Source organism: Oncorhynchus mykiss, chromosome 3 (genome assembly GCF_013265735.2).
Source record: "Oncorhynchus mykiss isolate Arlee chromosome 3, USDA_OmykA_1.1, whole genome shotgun sequence".
Taxonomy (NCBI): Eukaryota; Metazoa; Chordata; class Actinopteri; order Salmoniformes; family Salmonidae; genus Oncorhynchus; species Oncorhynchus mykiss.
The window spans coordinates 55,419,184-55,441,683 of record NC_048567.1 but is presented as its reverse complement, the minus strand read 5'-3'; the positions used below and the strand labels follow the sequence as shown (position 1 = coordinate 55,441,683).

At 40.7% G+C, this 22,500-nt stretch overlaps 1 protein-coding gene across 6 annotated transcripts in view; it reads right to left on the bottom strand.

The window, feature by feature from the left end:
• LOC110504295 (DNA-binding protein SATB2) overlaps nucleotides 1-11,491 on the bottom strand; it is a 66,396-nt gene extending 54,905 nt beyond the window's left edge. For 5 of the 6 annotated variants that reach the window (XM_036974636.1, XM_036974638.1, XM_036974639.1 and 2 more), the window contains exon 1: nucleotides 8,841-9,568. The gene's annotated coding sequence lies outside the window, so the exon portion shown is untranslated. Of the gene's footprint in view, nucleotides 1-8,840; nucleotides 9,569-11,364 lie in introns of those variants that run through there. The other variant, XM_036974637.1, reaches the window with a different exon arrangement.
• Between the last annotated feature and the right edge of the window lie 11,009 nt (nucleotides 11,492-22,500).

The window sequence follows — 22,500 nt, the reverse complement described above, 5'->3', positions numbered from 1 at the left end:
GTACAACTGATGTAAGTGTACTTACAAACAGAAGCTATATGGAGTGTGAGAGAGAGACAGAGAGAGAGAGAGAGAGAGAGAGACAGAGAGACAGAGAGAGAGAGACAGAGAGAGAGAAATCGATACTAAAAGAAAGATTGAGAGTAGGTGCGCACATGCTAGAGAGATAGTGTGTGAGAGAGAGAGATAGTTGTGAGATAGTTGTGGAAAAAGAGTTTTGCGCAAAAGTAACAACATTGATAGATATTGTGACACACCCCCTAAACTCAAAAAGTACTGAATAAAGCCTGGCTGGACTGGGGTGAGCCACAAACTAATTTAACCCAATATTGCAAGCTCTGACATTGCTAAAATGTGGAATACAAGTAGTCAGTTGTCTGCCCTATATACACAAACAAACATCATTAGGATATCTTCATACATCTAGGAAATGTAGGCCTGTAAACACAGAGATACAATAGGTGGAATTATCAACTATGAATATTTATGATGAATGTAAGCTTTACTTTCTGGTGGCTGACCTTACAAGGCCTGGTCCTGCCTGACTTAAACACATCCAGTTGCACGTCTTTTGACGTTGTGGCTATTGTAATTGGCTCTAAGGAAAACAAGTGGGCTCAGACATTGTCACATCACATGTAAATATGAATTTTGTAAATGTGTTTTTTTTTTCTTCTCAGAATTGTGTACAACACTCACGCCCATGAATACTTTTTTCATGTAAATCGATTTTATTCTGAATCTAATATGGCCAACATAATTACACTCAAACACCTTTTCCTGCATATAAATTGTTGTGGTTCATTTAGTATTGTGTTACTGGGTCTTTAAAAGGGTTGCATGTGGCTCTTGGTATAACTAGGGCTTTGAGTGGCACTGCCATGCCTCTTGTGTTTGAATAGCTAAAGTCAACTAGCTCTTCAATGTGTGTTCATGTGTTTCACAACACAAGCACATGGTAGCATAACCACATTACAGGAAAACAATATCTATCAATTGAATCACTTTTGCAGTAAAATATTTTTTCACAATCATCCCTTTCATAAATGGGAGACATTAGAGATGTGAAAAAAACATGGTTGTGTTTTGTTCTACTTCGGGTCAGGGTAAAAAAGGGTTGGCCACGAGCCTAAGGGGTAACAGAGCTAGAATTAGGACAGACAGGAAGATACACAAAGAAAAAGTAGAGTAGAGGAGAAACATTGTAACTAAGAACAGAGACAAATATAAATGAAAACAAAACAACAGTTATAAAACACAAAGTAAATGAAACAACAGACAAAACACAAAGTAAATGAAACAACAGACAAAACACAAAGTAAATGAAACAACAGACAAAACACAAAGTAAATGAAACAACAGACAAAACACAAAGTAAATGAAACAACAGACAAAACACAAAGTAAATGAAACAACAGACAAAACACAAAGTAAATGAAACAACAGACAAAACACAAAGTAAATGAAACAACAGACAAAACACAAAGTAAATGAAACAACAGACAAAACACAAAGTAAATGAAACAACAGACAAAACACAAAGTAAATGAAACAACAGTTATAAAACACAAAGTAAATGAAACAACAGACAACACATAAGCCATGGAGATGCAGAGGAAGAAAAGAAGAGAAAGGCTCAAACTCCACAGAGACAAACTTACAGTAGCTCTTTGCCGCCATGCCTATAGCCCCCTGCAGTAAACCACAACGCCTGTACCACTCTAGCCTATCTATCACAGTGTGATAGACTGTATTCATGAAAGGCTCCACCACAGACAAGCAAAGCAGAAAGGGAGAAGGGCTTATGACACATTATTAGTCATATTACCAGGAACGATTAGATTAATCACATTACTGAACGTACACTCAGCAAAGCTCTATTCTCCAATAAGCACCTGGGGTATGTCCAAAATGGCACCATATTCCAAATATAGTGCACTACTTTTGATGAGATCTCTATGGGCCCTACTCAAAAGTAGTGCACTACATAGGGAATAGGGTGCCATTTGAGATGCAAGCCCTGTGTTACAGCAGGGCTATCAAACTGTTGGCTAATGCTGCTCTCTATGACAGAGATAAAAGATGGATAGAGGGATATTAAAATCAGTCTCTCTCTGTATGTTTGTGTGTGTGTGTGTGTACTGGGGAGTAGGGATTGTCAGAATGCTTCTCATCACTGGCAGGGCTCTACGCTGCCATTTTCTTACAAGAAGCACATGTGCTCCTAAGTTTAAGAAATAGGAGCAAATAAATACATTTAGGAGCACATTAAAAAATATTAAAAGTATTAATGACAAGAATTGCCAGGAATAAGTAAATACAGGTTTAAGGAGCACCAGAAAAATGTATTTTTAAAATGGAGATGTAGCCTACATTGGGCCTATATGAATCCTAGCTACTTTTGAAGCTCATCTCCTGAAGAAGCACATCCCTTTTCCTTTCTTTCTGTTACACTAAATGTTGTCTGAGGGCACTGGTGCTCCCAAATTAACATCCCAGGTAACACAGCAAAATATTTAGGAGAATATTTGACCAAAATGGTAGCACTGGAGAGTCTGGCCCCTGACTGTGTATTAATATGATAGCTCCTCCTCACAAGCACCAAGCTTTTGGCCTGACATGAACCTATACTAACACTGTAGCACCACCACCACAAAAACAACAATAAACACAATGTGATATATATATAGACAGACAAAACACAAATATATATATTTTTATATATATATATATATATATACAGTGCCTGACTTGGACTGAAATAGGTACTGTATATAAACACAACATGTAAAGTGTTGGTCCCATGTTTCCTGAGCTGAAATAAAAGATCCCCGAAATTTTCAATAAGCACAAAAAGCTTATTTCTCTTTAATTTTGTGCACAAATTGGTTTACATCCCTGTTGGTGAACATTTCTCCTTTGGCAAGATAATCCATCCACCTGACAGGTGTGACATATCAAGAAGATGATTAAACAGCATGATCATCACACATGTGCGGCCACTCTAAAATGTGCAGTTTTGTCACACAACACAATGCCACAGATGTCTGAAGCTTTGAGGGAGCGTGCAATTGGCATGCTGACTACAGGAATGTCCACCAGAGCTGTTGCCAGAGAATTGAATATTAATTTCTCTACCATAAGCCGCCTCGGTCATTTTAGAGACTTTGGCAGTATGTCTAACGGGCCTCACAACCACAGATCACATGTAACCATGGCAGCCCAGGACCTCCACATCTGGCTTCTTCCCCTGTGGGATCGTCTGAGACCAGCCACCCGGACAGCTGATGAAACTGAGGAGTATTTCTGTCTGTAATAAAACCCTTTTGTGGGGGGAAAACTAATTCTGATTGGCTGGGCCTGGTTCCCCAATAGGTGGGCCTGGCTTCCAAGTGGGTGGGCCTATGCCCTCCAAGGTCCATCCATGGCTGCGCTCCTGCCCAGTCATGAGAAATCCATAGATTAGGGCCTAATGAATTTATTTCAATTGACTGAAGAGTTAGAGAGAAGGGGAGAGAGAGGGGAAGAGTTGGAGAGAAGGGGAGAGAGGGGGAAAGTTGGAGAGAAGGGGAGAGAGGGGAAGAGTTGGAGAGAGGGGAAGAGTCAGACAGAAGGGGAGAGAGGGGAAGAGTCGGAGAAAAGGGGAGAGAGAGGGGAAGAGTTAGACAGAAGAGGAGAGAGGGGAAGAGTTGGAGAGAAAGGGAGAGAGGGGAAGAGTTGGAGAGAAAGGTTGAGAGTTGAAAAGAGAGGGGGAGAGTTGGAGGCAGGGGGAGAGAGGGGGAGAGTTGGAAAGAGAGGGGGGAGAGAGGGCGAGAGCCCTTCTGGCAAACATGTTTAGCTCTCTCATAAACATCTCATTTGATAATAAAAGATAAAGAGTTAACAGCAGGACTTTATAACCCCACCCCTTGTGCGCACCCACACACACGTAAACAGACACACACACATATGCGCGAATGCATCTACACACAAACACACAAACACACAAACTGCAGCCAGCACACACACACAACACAGGCTGGCTGCTTTGACACTTCCAAGGACCACACACTGACTCACAGGCACACACATGGGACCCCAAGCCAGCCCTCTGAATAATACAGCCTGGGAACACACACACACACACACATTCACTGTGACGACAGTAGTCTCACACACCGTAGCCTGAGGTGCTGTGTATCATGTGCTGTGTGGACTGCAGCGACGGGCCAACGCCACGGCCACTAGATAAACTACACAGTAACAACCCCGCTACCTACATCACACTACATGCCAAAGCTAACTCAACTCAGTCCCACCGCAGCGGCAGCTCGCACCAGACTCACACTACCAGGAATGGCTGTGGCTCAGATACAGTTGATATAGTCAAAGTCTTTGGTTAAAACTATGACACCAAAATGCACTTGTATGTCCAGTCCTTTATTTATATATGCCATTTAGCAGACACTTTCATACAAAGTGACATAGAGTCATGAATGCATACATTTTTATATGGGTGGCCCCAGCGGGAATCGAACTCACAATCATTTGCCCTGAGAAGTGGCAAAGACTAAATACAAAGTCATTATTAGTGTGCCCTCTATTTCCCCATAGACCATCCCTGCTGATATCTAATCTGCTGTTTAATAGCATAGACACACCCACCCTTGATATGTGAACACAGATAGCATGGGTTCACACAGGAAACATAGACAGAGAGAGGAGAGAACAGGGAGAGAGGGAAGAGGGGAAGAGAACAGGATATCATAGAAAAGGGGGATGAGATGAGCAGTCATTGTGAAACACATTTACAGCGTCTGTCTTAAAATTAGTCATAAAAAGAAAGGATGGATTGGAACACAACAAAGACCAAGTTAAAAGGGCAAGAAACTGTGACAAACAAAATAATTGAAAATAATGGCTTCCTGCTGTTTATAAGTTAACCTTCATCAGTGCAGGGTGGAGTGAGGGGAGGGATGGCGCAAAAATGCAGCGGTGTCAAGACTCGTTAATAGCATGCTGCTTTTGACGCATTTGGTTATGTTCCTATTTCATCACGAATGAGTGAATCCTGTCTTGTATGCCCAAAACGTCCACATTCAGTATCCAGTAGATTCTGATATGCTTCTGATCTTTTGAAATTATTTCAATAACTGTAGATAGCAGATACCGTATTTCTGGAGTGAGAAAGTTAAGCAGAAATAATTTGAAGTTTCTCTGACTTCAAATGTTCAAAGATGCGCTTGTAAAAAAAAATATATTTTACCTTTATTTAACCAGGCAAGTCAGTTAAGAACAAATTCTTATTTTCAATGACGGCCTAGGAACTGCCTGTTCAGGGGGAGAAGGACAGATTTGTACCTTGTCAGCTCGGGGGTTGGAACTTGCAACCTTCCGGTTATTAGTCCAACGCTCTAACCACTAGGCTACCCTGCAGCCCCATAAGCTAACTGGATATCGTTTCCATTTGGGTAGACACACGTAGGCTATAATAACTCAGGGTTTACCGTTTAAAATTATCTTCATGAATTGACACATATTACAGTTATGAATTCCCATAACTCGAGCGCGAAATATGAGTAATGGTTGGAGAAAAACGCCCTGCGAAAAGTCACGGCTTTCCATCTATTCTATTTCATCTATTCCTCGGTTATGATACGCATTTGCGCACGCTATATGGTCAATTCCTGTCCAATGCCGATAAAATGTGAGCACTGTGCCAAAATCGCAACATCTAGGCACATTTTAAACAGAATGAGATCTGGTGTGACTGACAAAAAGGCAACATCTTAAGAGCTGAAACGAATGAATTTTTCTTTGGGCTTGGCATAGAATTTTGTTGGACTGCTTCGGGGCTCTGTTTACTCAAACAGATACGATAGACAGGAAAATAGTCGATGATGACATGTGTAAGAAAATAATGCTTCTAGCCCACTTACTGTTGGCAACTGGCAACAATAAAACGAACATTCCTGATTCCTTTCTTTACTGTACTAGAATTGGCCTACATGCATTTGCCAGAGCTACTCCCCAAAATTAAATAAATGTAGACTACTTGAGTAAACTGGTTGTGGGCCTTTCCAGGCCGAGCACAGTCAGTCTCTGTGTAACTTAATCTCGGGAGCTGATCACTGGGTTTTGAATCTACGTATTTATTTGAGAGTTTGGAACTTAATAAGAATAGCTTTAAGTAGCATTTAAAACTATTGCCACAACTATTGTTTTTGACATAATGGTGGGAGCGACCGTTTCCCATTTATGCTAAAACGCATTACTTCAATCCCTGATCGCATGTTGCACGTATTGATTGCAGGAGAAAATGTAGACCTTAATTAAGCAACATTTGGGTTGAAGGGTCGCCTCCTGTCAGAATTGCATGTTTGTCTGCCCGTGGCGTGGCCTTTTGACTATGTCTCACACAAAAAAACTCGTATAATTCGTCTGTGCCCTTGACCTGACGGTGCAGAGACTTGAGTCAGAGGCCTTCTGTTTAGGATAGGATCAGGTGACCCGCCTCTGTAAAAATGAGATTGGCTAGCCTATACACTGTCCCTACTGCCAGTGGCATTTATAACTTTGCTGCATTACGATCAAGTATTATCAGTCTATATGCCCAAGCTTTTCTCGTTAGTAGGCTATTGGTGGAGGTTGTATTAGCGAAAAGCAAGCTATGCCTAGTAACCTACAGGAGATCGAAGTAGCTATGGAATATTAGACAGATATGAAATATATATTCCCATATACCATAACGTGCTTATTATGCCACTAATCAATTCATACATTATACGATTTAAATATAATAAATAGCCTATTACCCACGCCTTCTTCTTAGAGCTTCTACAGTGACCTACAGTTAGTTAGACAAGTTACCAAATCGTTTAATACTGCAGAGGAAACGACAGGCTTCTGCTGCTACCTCGCAGTCTAACCAAGGTGAGAGAAGCAAACTGGGTCTGTGAAAATGATTCAGAAACCCTATGAGGATAGTGGCAGATCAATCGAAAGTGCTTCTTTATTATTCAATAATCTATACCAACGAATTTTGGCATATAGGTTTTATAAGGGTGCTTAGAAGGCAAAGATCGGAATTATTACTCGTATTATCACATGTAGGCCTAACCTATTGGATGAATTAGAATACATTTGATTATATTTAAAATAGGTTTCAAATAATATCGGCTAATATCCATCAAATGAAAATACAATTAATTCACGCTAACTGATTACATTATTTAAAGAATGAATGAACGAGTTAATATTTATCTTTTCAGTAGGCTTAACTTCATGAGTGGAAATTAACGTAATTCTAAATTCAAAACTCGGCTGTTAATTTCCAACTTCAAGAAGTAATGGCTCGCTCATTATTTTAAATGTTATAGAGACGTGCAAAAAAATGCTAATCGTGACACAGTGTATTGTGTGATTTTCCTAAAACAACAGTTAAATAAAAATCTTCAATTAGGTTAAATATGAATCTAATGTTAAAAGTAAAAGACAACATAAATGAACACAGAGACAGACAGACAGACAGACAGACAGACAGACAGACAGACAGACAGACAGACAGATTTAAATAAATATGTTCCATATTGGGACAAACACGCACGTTGGCGAGAGTAGTAGCAGGTCTCTTAGACAATCGGTGAATTTACAGGTTATTCTCTCAAACAATGGAACAGTGGATATGCTGGAATAGCATGTGCAACCCAGCCTACGCAGGAAAGTTCATTCATGATTTGTTTGGAAACTTTTGCATTAAAGATAGATAAAAAGGGTAAAGATAAACCTTGTTGTGACATAGGGTCAACTCTACTCTGAATGAGATATTTCTATTGATACATTCTTATGAACACTGAATATATTCTTTAGAAAAATGATTCCAACGGAAGCACAGAAAGAAAATGGAATCTATGTCTACATGACCTATTTTTGATTGATAGGCCTACGATAAGTATAATACTTTACAACACACATGGAGTTATCAAAGTAACTGTTTCCACTTTATTACTCAAAAATGAAGACGTTACCGTTTCATCAACTGGAAATGTGCAATCCCAAATGAAAAAAGTAGACGTTACCGTTTCATCAACTGGAAATGTGCAATCCCAAATGAAAAAAGTTGTCAAATAATCATGAAAAAAAGAAACCACATACATAGCTAGAAATGTTTTCCCCAAGACGTTCCCTTTGACCTTTCTAACGCACGGGTACCATCAATCAGGTGAACTAGAATGATAGGCCTAAATAACCCACATGTAGCCTATGTGAAATCATTATTATGGAAATGGCATGATAATCATGAGTTATGGTTAGTTATTATTATTAATCAGTAGGCTAATTAAATAATAATTGTCATCATTGTCATTATCACATTGGACTAATAATATAGGCATAATAATGATAATACTAATAATAATACATTATAATAGATCGTTTTGTCTGGTGATGAAAGCTGTGTCCAAATAGCCTACATTGTTATGGGGATTAACTGACCAAAACAATGAATTGGAGATAGGATATGCTACAGGCCTATTAATAAAGTTTGAAACCAATAGCCTACAGCCTATCAGCCATTATAGCAATCGTCACTGTAAACGAAATTGTTATTAGGCCTATGTTGTACTTTTCAATTAACACCTGAAGGTAAAATAATCAACTATAACCCCAGATAGGCTATTTACCCCTAGATGCAACAAGTGATTTCTCTTTCTCGTAATCGACTGCATTACTGCATAACACCGCTGCTGCTGATGTGTTGTGTTGTCAGAAGAAACACAAGATTAATGGCTTATTACAATGAATGGGAAATCGATGGAAACGGTCAGGTTAGTCATTACGGAACACCTCTGACTAGTACTCACTGTTTATGGGGTGTCTGTACCTCTGCTGGCCGTTGAGGAGGCTCTGTCCATTGATTAAAATTATTGAATCCAGGGCTGGGCTGCGTCGGGTCCACGACCGGCAGAGATCCGCTGGAGTCTGTGCTGGTGGACACAACTTCGTGCCCCAAGCGCTGGATGTGAGCGAGTCCGAGAGAGATGGGAGACAAAGGTAGACAATGTGCGTTGGTTTATTGTCTGTGTGAGAGTGGTGTTCGCCTCAGAGAGAGAGAGAGAAAGAGAGAGAGAGAGAGAGAGAGAGAGTGTGTGTCTCTTTCGCTCGAGACCAGTGCGTCGAGGTTTGCTTGCTGAGTGCGCGGGGATCTTGCTGGAGCTCGAGCCGCTGCGTCTCGCGGGGCAGATAAACTTGTCAACCGGCCAGTTGGAGTCGTTTGATCGCACGTTGTGTCCTGTCGTCCCCGGTTAGACACGACCGAGCCACAAATCGGTCCTCTTCTGAACTCGTGGCTTCTTCACCGGCGGGAACAAGGAAAACGCAAAACGCATCATAAGGAAAATGTTCAAGTGAACAACAGGCAAAACAACCAAGTCGCTCAAGCAAAACAGACCGAAATCAAAATGTCTGCGACAAAGAGAAGGTGTTAACTGAAGAAATCTCGATAGAACAGTCACAATTTCGCGCAAAACAATCTGCGTGTCACTTTCAATCTTTCCCGTGCCAACGGGCGCGCTAACTGACAGCGGGTTCACAAAAGAGGGAGGCGAGAGGGGTGGAGAAAGAAGAAAGCAAGCGCGGGGGAGAGGGGAGGGGCGTCAAAAGTAATTTGGCCTATTCCTCAGCATGAGCATTTCTTGTCTCGCTGCAAACTCTAATATTCTGCACTGACTTGTTTTTTTCCCTTTCAAATATTTGATTTGGATGTGAGACTGTGCGCCATCGCCATTCCCACATATTTGATTTCGGATACAATGTGTGCCTTTGTCAGTAGGTTAACTTTTATATGAAAAGTTTTTAAAATACATTTTACTATTTAAATCAGGACATATGCTGTTGTGCCAGATACAAATTGTTATTACTGATAATAGCCTATTTAACAATAAATAGTTAGCCTATCAGGAATGCAGATGAAACAGAAAGGACTATAGATTTAATTCCATGCTCAACAAAGACATCAGTAGTCTAATAAACGTGCAACTATTGTAGCTGTCCCTGTCTCTGTCTGTCTTTGAATGTCTGTTTTATTAATATCTTGTGTAAATACAGCAGGAGTGCGCTGTCATGGGAAATCATTGCATAATAAACTACATTCTTTATCGACAGATGTCACCGGCTTTTAATAAATAACGAGGCCAAACGGTCTAACGAATGAACGGCTCTCCCCAGGTCGTCGTGACTGCAGTACAAAGAGAGGGCCACACCAAACTGTCAGTCCTAAATATTTGATGAGCTCGGTTCCACTTTCGTTGTGGCCTAAGGTCACTTTCGATACCACATTGTGTGATGGTAGGTGAAAACGTAAGCATATCAGTTTATGGTTGGCACGGTGGCAATATGGAAGGGCTCACTTAGCTGCGCCTTTACTTTCGGTGTCATTGCAAGACTCCAATCCCTCGGATTAAATTGGATATTAGGCCTATAAATAATGTTTTTAAAGAATGATGTAATGTGTAGGCTGAAGGAGTATGCATGCACAATAAAAAAAAATACCTGAATTTTTTTGTTTTTATTAACACAGTCAAAACTTCGAAACATTTGCAAAAGATTTCACACTGCATGTGAATGCTAAAGGGAGTCTAGATGCCAGGGTAATGTCCATTTAGCTGCAACTGTCGCAAAAAAACTCGGAATGCCAGTACATGTGAGGACCAGCCACAATGATGCTACTAATGTCTTCGAGATGCAAAGCTTAGCCTACTTGATAACTGAGTCTACAGGCTCGAGAGGGTCCCGGAGGGTCCACGTGCGTGCCTGCAAGCCAGTCAGTCTCAGAAAGAAAGAGAGAGGGGGGGGGGGGGCAATAGGGGGCAATAGGAGATACAGTGGCGCATGCAGCAATATTTAATGCAGTCCCAAACGCTACTTTTGGTCATCCTATTACATTTTGCAGTGTTTCGTAATGCATGAAATAACAATTGGCGTTTTGATTTAAGGAATCGATTAGACAGTCTCTGGAGATTAGAAATATTGTGAAAACGCTTGGGTCACATTCGTTTTTTAAGTGGGGGCCCAATGACGTCAAAACATCATGACATAAAGGTCAGACAAAACTGATCCAATTATCGTCTCCGAATGAACGCAAGACTGATCAGCAGCAGCCGAGAGCTGGTAGAGACTGGTAGCTGGGCTAAAAAATGATTTAAAGTGCCAGAGATGGCAACTTGGAATCGTGTCGTTTGTGGTTACAGTGTTATCTTTGCCAACTAAGTCACATTGTTAACATCCTTTGCCAACCCCTCTCCCTAAGTCACATCCATAAAACTCTAAATTGTCCAATTCAATATAATTACAAGTAAACTGGATATGAGTGGGTCCGCAGAACCTTACCTTGTTTGTAGCACTCAAATGAAGGTTTATTAACAGCTCGCGAACGTCGACAGTTGGCAGTTCTGGAACCGTTCTGCTGATCGCAGTGTTCTCCGTGCAGAATACACGAGATGAGCGCTGGGGTGCGTGGAGGGATAGTGGTGAAACACCAGACGATGCGCGTAGCTCATTCGTCAATAATATTAAATATGTTAATGACGATGATGTAGCAGTGCGTGGGCGAGAGAACACTGTCAGGTCTGTGCATAAAGTTTCCTCAAAACGCTTCTGGGAACTAATAACATTTGAATGTATAACTTTTGTCCAGACAATTGCCAACTTTATAATTGATTTGTAAAAGTATTATAGACCGATTTATCAACGTGTGTCTTTGGGGGCAGGCATATGAACACATGCCATCTCCCTCTCCGTATCCTATATGTTTGTGTTTGTGGGAATATGTGTGTGTGTGTGTGTGTGTGTGTGTGTGTGTGTGTGTGTGTGTGTGTGTGTGTGTGTGTGTGTGTGTGTGTGTGTGTGTGTGTGTGTGTGTTAACGAGTTGGGGGTTGCAAATGGTAAGGGGATGGTATAATTAAAACATTTAACACAGTGCGCTAAACTCCTGCTCCATTTTCTGAAGTGATCTTTAAAATATTTTTTTTCTGCAGTGAGAACATTTTGGGGCGCGAAATGCTCGACCTCAGTTTATATAAAGAACCGGCAGAGTTTTAAAAGTCCTAAAGCTACACTGTGGCCGACGTGACCTCGGAAAATATGTAATTTGTTAGACCAATGGTTTTAACTTAACCTAAAAATGTTCCCCTTTCAAATAGAAAATTAGAGGTAATCTTCATTTATATGTCAAAACGAGCCGTTTAATTAAATGGACAAAAAGCGAAGGCTTGGCACGAAGCGTCACTTTACGCAGCAATCTGTGTGTATTTTCTTGTCACAAGGAGAAATATTCTTTACGCACCACTAAACGACAGAGACGTGTCATTTAAAATGTCTCTAGAAAAACTGGCAATCAAAATGGCAATGTCCTTACAAGTGAAATAAGTGTTATCGAAAATAATTTATTTGGTAGCCTATAGAATGTGATATTTTATCTTCATCATCATCAAATATTATTATTGATATAGAGCCTATAAATCATTTATAGCCTACTATTCTTATGAATATAATTCCTATTTTTGTCTGACACGGAATATGAGTTCATTTATCATTTACTTAAGAACATATTTAAATATGACTAAAACTGTATTAGGCTGCCTATCAAACGATACGTTTAATTGCTATGTTATTTTAAAAAAATTGTTTTACCTTTATTTAACTAGGCAAGTCAGTAAAAGAACAAGTTCTTATTTTCAATGACGGCCTAGGACCAGTGGGCTAACTGCCCGTTTAGGGGCAGAACGACAGATATTTACCTTGTCAGCTCGGGAATTCGAACTTGCAACCTTTCGGTTACAAGTCCAACGCTCTAGGCTATCTGCCGCCCCATTAAAGGCGCTTGTCATAAAACTTAGCTGCCTTGTAGAAAGGTGCTTACCGGAATTTATCACAAGGATTTTCCTAAAGTCAGATGAAATTAAATAACTAAATATTTTATAACTGCTGAATACCTACAGTTTGAATTGTTTCGCAGACGTTTTTCAAGGAAGAAGAAAGCAATACATAATGCATGCATTTGGGCACAGGTGAATGGTTAAAACACGATTAGGATTTTAACAATTCAACTATATTTATTTAAATAATCTCATAGGTCTTATCACATAAATAAAAATAAATAGGCCTGTACAGAATAATTGGACTGAGCGGTGACCTGTATGAGCATTTCATTATTATGTCGCTAATGATTAAATCCCTCATTTTCATAGCCATTTAAAACATAAAATGGATAGCATATTCAACCTGTGGATAATACAATTCTCTAACACATTTCGTTTCAGTGCTAGGACTATGTGGGGAGAGAAGAAGTGGAGAAATAGGATCTATGTGTGAATATTCTTCCGTGTATTTATTCAACGAAATGTTTTGCTCACTGATGTGCATTTCACCTCGTGCAAAGCAGCCATTCCATAGCTGTTTTGGTTCTTCTAAATAATTGAGCACTGATTGGGGACTCCTTTGCCTTTGCGTCTCTCCTGCACTCACTCCACTCTATTTATTTTGAATTTCTTGGAAACTGGGAATCTAAAAGTATAAGACTGCTCAGAGGCAGGGAGGCAGTAGTAGCAGGGAGCTCAAACTAGCGGGAAACTTTAGAATGCCGTGAAACAATGAAAAATTGATATCGACAATAGCCCCAATAGAAAAAAAACTATGAGAAAGAAGCATTTCAATCATTTACAAGACGAAATATCCCTAAAGCTTTTGTAAAATATGATAGTAAATATGAAGCAGTTAGGGCAATTGAGCACACAACATCCCAGGGTAAAATGAAAGCCTTATCTTGGGTGCCAATACAAATAGACCCACATTGGGATGAGAGAGGAGAGGCCTTGCTGGGAGGTCTGCATGCACAGAAGGACCGAGCTCCAATGAGCCTCCTGGACGAGCTGACTGAGACGGAGCAGTCACTGGATGTCATCTGATTCTAAGCCCCTCTGAGCCCATTGCGTCACTCCAGCCTCCAAATAAGAATAACAGTCTTTTATTTATTTCCCATTGAAGTCCCTGCTAGGATTTGATAAGAAATGATCCGGTGATTTGACGTAGACCTCCGGCACAAATATCATTTCACTTCAAGAAGTCAGCAGAATAACTTAAAGAAGAATGCATCTGGAATACGTCAGCCTGATGCCGAATTAGTACCGCCGTTATGACTGTAGTTTATGTGTGTGTTGTGTGTGCAACATGTTAACAATAGCGCTGCAATGAACCGAAATGGTAATTAAGTTAATGTATGCTCCTATAAAATAGCCTGCTAACGCTTCCTATGTTTTTCATTGGTCATCTCATTTGCTCAGTGTATAGTGACAGCGAGACACCAATATAGTTAAACCTGTCACTTCATGTAGAAATAGCACGACTGTGTGGAGGTTTATGGAATAGCAAGATAATGGATTGCACACGTTGTTGAAATATAAAGGGCGCATGGAAATAATTTTTGCATTGAAGACATGATATTGTCTATTCACAAACCAATACCTGACACGACTATTTCCTGGAGGTGGAAGAATAAATAGGCCTACTGATAGTAATTTTCTGTCTAACATATAAACTAATAAAATACTACTATTTCTGTTGTGATATTTATAAATTATTATATTTAACATGTGGCTATTTACAGTTTATGTATATGTACAGGTTACAGGTTACAGTTATAACCAATAAACAAAGACAACATCTGACTTAACCCGTGCCTGGTGGACTTCCATCATTTCAACCAATAGGATAAACCTATGGTTTTAATGGGCTTTTTCGAACCTGAAGGATAAATCATTGAATGGACATAGACTGGCCAAAGTAGGCCATGGGGTGCCAATCGAGCTGTGCACAAAGCCACAGGCCAAGGAAGTCTGTGAAACGTTTATTGGCGAATTAAAATCGTCAGGAGGGCCACTGCTCGCTGCGGTCACAAACACCAACATGGTAATTTAGTATAAACTACAACTGGGACCACACATTCCTCTAACATGGTGATATTGTAAGGAGTATATTATCCCTGCTGAGTGGCGATATGGAGAGCAAAGGGGTCCATTTAAATTCGAACAAATAAGTTCATAATAATAATAATAATAATATAACTAACATATAAATAATAATAATAATCGACCACAACAACGAGGAGGCATAATCATAATAATAACAACAACAACAGCTATTAATAATTATACAATAATTCATCGGAATAGTTAATTTAATGCATGTCAAATGTAGGCTAAGTATTCAGTAAATAAATGGTCTAAGCATGGTAAATCCTCGCTTTAACGAAAATATAACTGCTCAATGAACCATGGCTTAAATCATCTATAATTGGAGACGAAGGAAACTAATGCAAAACGAATGGCTGACGTTGCAATACAAAACAGACAATTAAACAACATCTTTAAAAAATAAATACATATTTAACAGAACCCCAATTTCTTAAACCAGATTCTTGACCCACGTTAATGGTGCAATGTAGGCTATCTTAATTCATAATGATATATTAGGCCACAATTCAAGTTGGGAATAGGCATGTCATACGATTCAAATTGGAAATGGGCAGGTCCCTCAATTGTTGGCATCAATATTTGCATCACATGGGCCAATGATTGCACATGATTTGTTGTCAAATTAATTCATAACTCATAAACACGACCTTCAAATCCATTGCCAATCTTGTTCTACACCGATTATAGCCCACCAAACACCATTCACAAACATAATTATTATAGACCAGTAGTAGTTGCCTATGTAGTCTTCAACCAAAGTATATTTGGATAACTTTCTATCGAAATATACCAAAATATAAAGGGCACAGCTCGACAATATCAAATGTGGACATTACAGTTCACTTGAATGAATCTGCTTCAAGTGATCCGCGACTTTCTGGGACTTTCTGGGAGTGAACTAGAGGCGTGTCTAATGGCTTGTTTTTAAAGGATGTATCTCATTGCCGGTTAGGATTAATTTATATTTCAAACAACATTCTAATAGACGCAGTGGCAGTTGGAGCGCACCTTCAGCCGCAGTCCAAATTGTTTCCATACAGAGGTCATGACTCCGAGTCCATTATTGCTCGGAAGCACCATTTCTCACTAAGCGCCTCCTGGGCTATAGCGCTGCTGTCAGGAGGATTTACATTCGCTCCACTCGACTCACGACGGTATGCTAGCAAGATACAGTGGTTTAATACATATGGTTAACATACCAAATACTGTTTACTCTGCACATAGCCACATGTGGCATCTATGTGTTTAAATGGGGCGGCAGGGTAGCCTAGTGGTTAGAGCGTTGGACTAGTAACCGGAAGGTTGCGAGTTCAAACCCCCGAGCTGACAAGGTACAAATCTGTCGTTCTGCCCCTGAACAGGCAGTTAACCCACTGTTCCTAGGCCGTCATTGAAAATAAGAATTTGTTCTTAACTGACTTGCCTGGTAAAATAAAAAAAATAAAAAAATACTGAGCTTATTGTCATGTCTCTAGGCCCTTAATAGGCCTATCTGTTACAGAGATGATCAACCAAAGTAGAAGCAGTAGCAAGCTCCTGTAATTCAAATATAATTATATATATATATATATAATTATATTTGAATATATATATTTATATATATATTTATTTATATATTTATGTATTTATTTATATTTATTTATATTTATATATATGTAATCATCAATTCAAAAATAATTTTATGAAAGTCAGAAAAAATATATTGTATTATTTTGAGAATATTCGATTGCTGTGGATTTCGTTTTGGTTTAGCAATTGTGCAGAAGGTCCTAGGACGGTAGGCTACATAAAGCCCATTATAACAGACCTGTTTGGATAGGATACAATAAAAAACGTCAGCAGCAAAGGTAGGTTTGTGCTTCTGCTGGATTCAGTTTTACTTTACCCTACAGTATGCATACAATGAAAACGATCTAGTACGAACCCTGAGCAAACTTCAGTTTTTACTTTTCATGGAAATTGGGTATATCACAAATAACAGTAATCTTCTTATGCCTGTTTCAAAGTTCAGTCCTTGAGAGCTATGATATGCAACAAAGAGGATTGTTTTCCTTTCGCTAAGTGCAATGAACCTGGCAGCCTCTTTTCTCCGAATACGTTTTTACCTGAAATAAAATCCGCCTGACCAAAGACGCAGAGGAAGAAAAGTTGGAGGGAGAAAGAGAGTTGTTAGAGTCAGCACTCTGCACTATGTCATTGGGCAGAAGTATTTGACATTTGGAATTATCTGTAAATACTTCATTAAACTGTGTATGAGTTACCCCTTGTGCCTCACGGTCCACTTCTGGTAAGATTTACAAATGATAACATAAACATACCAAACAAGAAAATCAATTCGAGTTTGAAAAAGGAGGAGGGGAAGGAGAGGGGCTCCTGAGCTTTACGAATTTGATCGGCCCACTTAACAACAAAACCGCGGAGGTCGAGTAATGAGGGTTGGAACACGCGCCCAATGTTTGGGCCAGGAATCATTTGTCCATACATTAACAGTCCTGCAAAAGAACAGCATGCCAGAGTTGCGTTATTGTCAATAACTGCACAACATTCTTCATATCACTTGCTTCCTACTGCACGGGATATATCAAAAGCCCTTACTGCAAATTAAGAGGAGAAATCATGGAATATCGGTGTGCTAGATAGCCAGGGAGACAATAATTCTCCCAAAGTTCAACTGACCATTGGCATATTATTGCTCAATGAAGGACTCAACAGGTAGTTTACTGCATATATTATGGAACGGTGTTTTCTGGACATTTTATTTTCTGAAATTAGTTAGCAGTCGATAATGGGTAAGCCTACTAACAATAAGGGCACTAATGAGTGAGCGAGTGAGTATCTGCCAGACCAAAGGCACATCAGCAAAATGATAGGCTTGCTGGTTCTTGAGGGTATGTGGTGTTTGGGTTGGGATTGGGAACATAAAGCACCAAGTTAAAGCACCAAGAGATTACAACTTCCAACCCCCTCTCCTTGTCACACATTTACCCCTGTCAGTCTGTCTGTGGCCAATGCTGCCTGCTATGTCAGCTCTGACCCCAAAGCCCGAAAGGAGACGTCAAGCTCAGGTATATGTTGAAAGGACATGGAAACAGATACCGTTGAAAATTATATCCCTATTTTTCAACCTAGGCATAAGGATTCATGTGGGCAAGGAGGTAGGTAGGGGAGAGAGAAAAAGAGAGGGAGAGGGGGGAAAGAGAGAGAGAGAGAAAGGGGAGAGAAACAGAGAGATAAGGAAGAGGGAGAGCGATCTTATCTGTTCATCAGTGGAGGAGGGGCTGGGGGGCGTTTATAGCTACTGATGCTGAAGCCATTTGAGTCGTCAAAGGCAAACTAATAGGGATCAAAGTCCACTTTAACTAAGTCCAGGAGACAGAACCACAAACACATTTCTAATTAATGAACAACACACAGGTCCAACATCAAACACATACACTGATGCACGAATGCACTCACAAGCATGCACGCATGCACACACGCACGCACCCATCAATGATTGTGGCCTTTGACTGAGGTCACCTGAGTATCTCTCAACAATGAATGAGAATTCTGGGGGAAAATGTCAGGCTCAGCATATATATCACTCTACATGGCTTTGTTGTGATGTCCAGTTGACCTGATCTAAATAGATGTTGGTGTATTCTTACCATGAGTTTGATCAGACCCTGGGGTCTTCTGGCTCTGCATGGTCCAGTCCCAATCAGCATGTCACTGTCTCAGCCGTCCCTCAGTTGTTTTTGTCTCAAATGCATCTGACGTGCCTTTCCAAATACGGACATGAGAATTGCCTTGTGGGTAAGACAATGGCAGTGACGGGCAGTCTAGTTTCTGTTTGTGAATCCCCTCATTGGCGGAGCTTGCTGCCATGAAAGATGTCAATCATTGATTGATAGACACCAATGAGGAAGCTTCAAATCTCCCAGGTAAATCCCTTTGATTTGCTAAAGAACAAAAAGCTACATAAAAAGGGGTGAATCATTGAAAGCAGATACCTGGTTCCGAGGCACCCACACGGGGAGGTTGGCGATTCCACCATTTAGAAAAGACTCGGTTCCACAGGAGTGAAGTGACCATTTCATATTGTGTGTTTATGTGTGCGCGTGAGCATGTGTGTGTGTGCTGTGGCTGATCCTGTGTCCCTGTGTGGTAGTGTGATACTGATCAATCCCTTAGTGAGGAGAGGCCAGGGTCAGAGGTCAGAGAAGAGCTGTAACCTCCTGTTTGTTATTGTTATGCTGCCCTTGGACAGGTTAACACAGCATTACACACACACCGCCGCCGCACCCCTCGGTCACTGTGCACACAGGAGGAGAGTGAAGACAGGAGGAGGGGGCTGGAGGGTCACTTACAAACGTGTTGAAGGAACCCATGGCAGCTAATCTAAACTGCTGGAATACTATCCCACTAAAGGGAGAAAAGGTGCCCAAATACTCCCCACACGCTGCTCCTTTTATTCTAGAATATGGAGGGAAAAGAGACCCTGAGGATATTGGACGGAAATTAGGCCAATGTATACTTTAGCCCCATTGGGACATAAGGCCATGGGGTGACACACAGTCAATAAGAGGACATCCTTCAATAATATTGATGAAAACTAAAGGGACGGTGGTAGCATCCTGCTTCCTAACATACTTGCGATAGCTGTCAGGTGTATGACACCATATCATGTCAACCCAGCTGAGGTATGCTGATTACAGTCAGAGGATAAGTCTATAAGTCTACCTGTATGTGCGTCAGAGGTATCCATTCCTTCTAGGATGGAGCAGGGTGGGGGCTGTTTGAGTCTGATGGTTTGGTAGTACCCCTCCACCCCCCACCCATTAATCCATCCTTCAAAAGCCCACGTGGTCCTGCTAATATGGAACACATTGAGGGCCATGTAGTGGCCAGGCTAGGCAGAAGCATTCAAGCCCAAATGGTACCCTATTCCCTACATAGTGCGCTACTTTTAACAAAAGCCCATAGGGTTCTGGTCGAAAGTAGGGAAACAGGGTGCCATGTGGGATACACACGCAGATTGGGCTAAGAGACCTGGCGCAGCGCGGCACAGCCACTTAATCAGACATTATTTATGAGCCTGGGAGGTTTAAATCAACACGAGCAGGAAGTGGGGCCAGGCCTTATGGTTTTATAACTGCTGTCATAATAATCACATCCAGATATATTCATCAGAGCTCAGCCCCTCACAGCCACCACATCCACTCCAATCCCTCCTCTAGATGGTTCCTTCTTCTCCTCTAGCACCTCTTTACTCCATCTCTCACCCCTACAGTAACCATTCACCACCTGCAAGCTTTATGGTCCATCTGCAACGTTTTTCTAATTCATCTTCTAATTCCTCTCTCCTTCTTCTTTATTTCCAATGGTCGTGGAGCTTTCCCAACTCTCTCCTCCTCCGCTCCTATCCTCCTCTCCTCCCTCCAGTAGAAGGTAGAACCTAGACATGTTTCTAGCATCACCTGGCTTCAGGGGCACCGAGTGATGTCATCACTCACGGTACTCACTAAAAGGATGGAGTGATGGGGAAAAAGAGATATGTGTGCGTGTGTGTGAGTCAGGGGAGAACGACTGCCCCCTTGCATTGAGGTTTTCAAGTTGAAGAAAACATGATCCTACCATTATAGTGAATGGGAAATGGCGATCTTTAAGGTCAATAATCGTGTATGAACATATTTTTTCAGAACACAATCATGGAACCAATAATTGCTTCTATTTCACCAGGTGTACAGTACCAGTCACAAGATTGGACACACCTACTCATTCAAAGATTTTTCTTTGTCTGTATTATCTTCTACATTGTAGAATAATAGTGAAGACATCAAAACTATGAAATAACACATATGGGAATCAGGTAGCACCCAAAAAAGTGTTAAACTAATCAAAATATGTTTTAGATTCTTCAAAGTAGCCATCCTTTGCCTTGATGACAGCTTTGCACACTCTTGGCATTCTCTCAATCAGCTTCATGAGGTAGTCACCTGGAATGCATTTAAATTAACAGGTGTGCCTTGTTAAAAGTTAATTGTGGAATTTCTTTCCTTCTTAATGTGTTTACGCAAATAAGTTGTGTTGTGACAAGGTAGGGGTGGTATACAGAAGATAGCCCTATTTGATAAAATACCAAGTCCATAGTATGAGAAGAACAGCTCAAATAAACAAAGAGAAAATACAGTCCATCATTACTTTAAGACATGAAGGTCAGTCAATATGGAAAATTTAAAAAACTTTGATAGTTTCTTCAAGTGCAGTCGTAAAAACCATCAAGAGCTATGATGAAATTGGCTCTTATGAGGACCGCCACAGGAAAGGAAGACCCAGAGTTACCTCTGCTGCAGAGGATCATTTCATTAGGGTTACCCAGCCTCAGAAATTGCAGCCTGTCTTTGTGAGATGCAGAGTAGGTGAACGGATATGGTTCCCACCATAAAGCAAGGAGGAAGAGGTGTGATGGTGTGGGGATTCTTTGCTGGCCTACACAATAACCCAACCTCAACCCAATTGAGATGGTTTGTGATGAGTTGGACCGCAGAGTGAAGGAAAAGCAGCCAACAAGTGTTCAGCATATGTGGGAACTCCTTCAAGACGGTTGGAAAAGCATTTCAGGTGAAGCTGGTTGAGAGAATGCCAAGAGTGTACAAAGCTGTCATAAATGCAAAGGGTGGCTACTTTGAAGCTTATGAAATTGAAAATATATTTAGATTTGTTTAAAAAAAATGTGTTTCCTACATGATTCCATATGTGTTATTCCATAGTTTTGATGTCTTCACTATTATTCTGGGGTGGCAGCGTAGCCTAGTGGTTAGAGCAGTGGACTAGCAACCGAAAGGTTACAAGTTCAAATCTCTGAGAAGACAAGGTACAAATCTGTACTTGCCTAGTTAAATAAAAAATTCTACAATATAGAAAATATAAAGTAAAACCCTTGAAAGAGTGTGTCTAAACTTTTGACTGGTATTGTATGTCCTGGAAACAATTACTTTAAAATTACACACAGACAAAGTTAAAGGGATAATTAAGTTGCTAATGGCAACCTGCAGTACCTCGCCGGCCTCCAACTTCATGTACTCCATGAGAGGGGGCAGCACTGAGCTAGCCTACAACGTCACTTCCTAGAGTAGCTCACTCTGCGCATGCAATGTTCCCAAAAACTCCTCCATGTAGCAAGATGGTGACACTCTGAAATGACACTTCCTGATCATCAAATGTACCACTGAGCATTCTCATAGGAAACAATGGGGTGACGTCATCGATTGCTTCGCCTATCGTGTGTGTGTGTGTTAGAGAAAGTGAGTGAAGGAGCAGAGGAAGAAAGAGAGAGGGAGGGGGACAGAATGGAAGAGGAGAGAGACAGAGAGACAGGCAGAAGCAGAGAGAAGGGGACCAAAAGAGGTTTGCGAGATTAAATCAAATGACAATCCTGACTGAGTAATACATGGAATGCAATGGAGCCCCTTGGAAAGCAACAGAAGCATTAGTGACTGGTTTGGCAGGGAA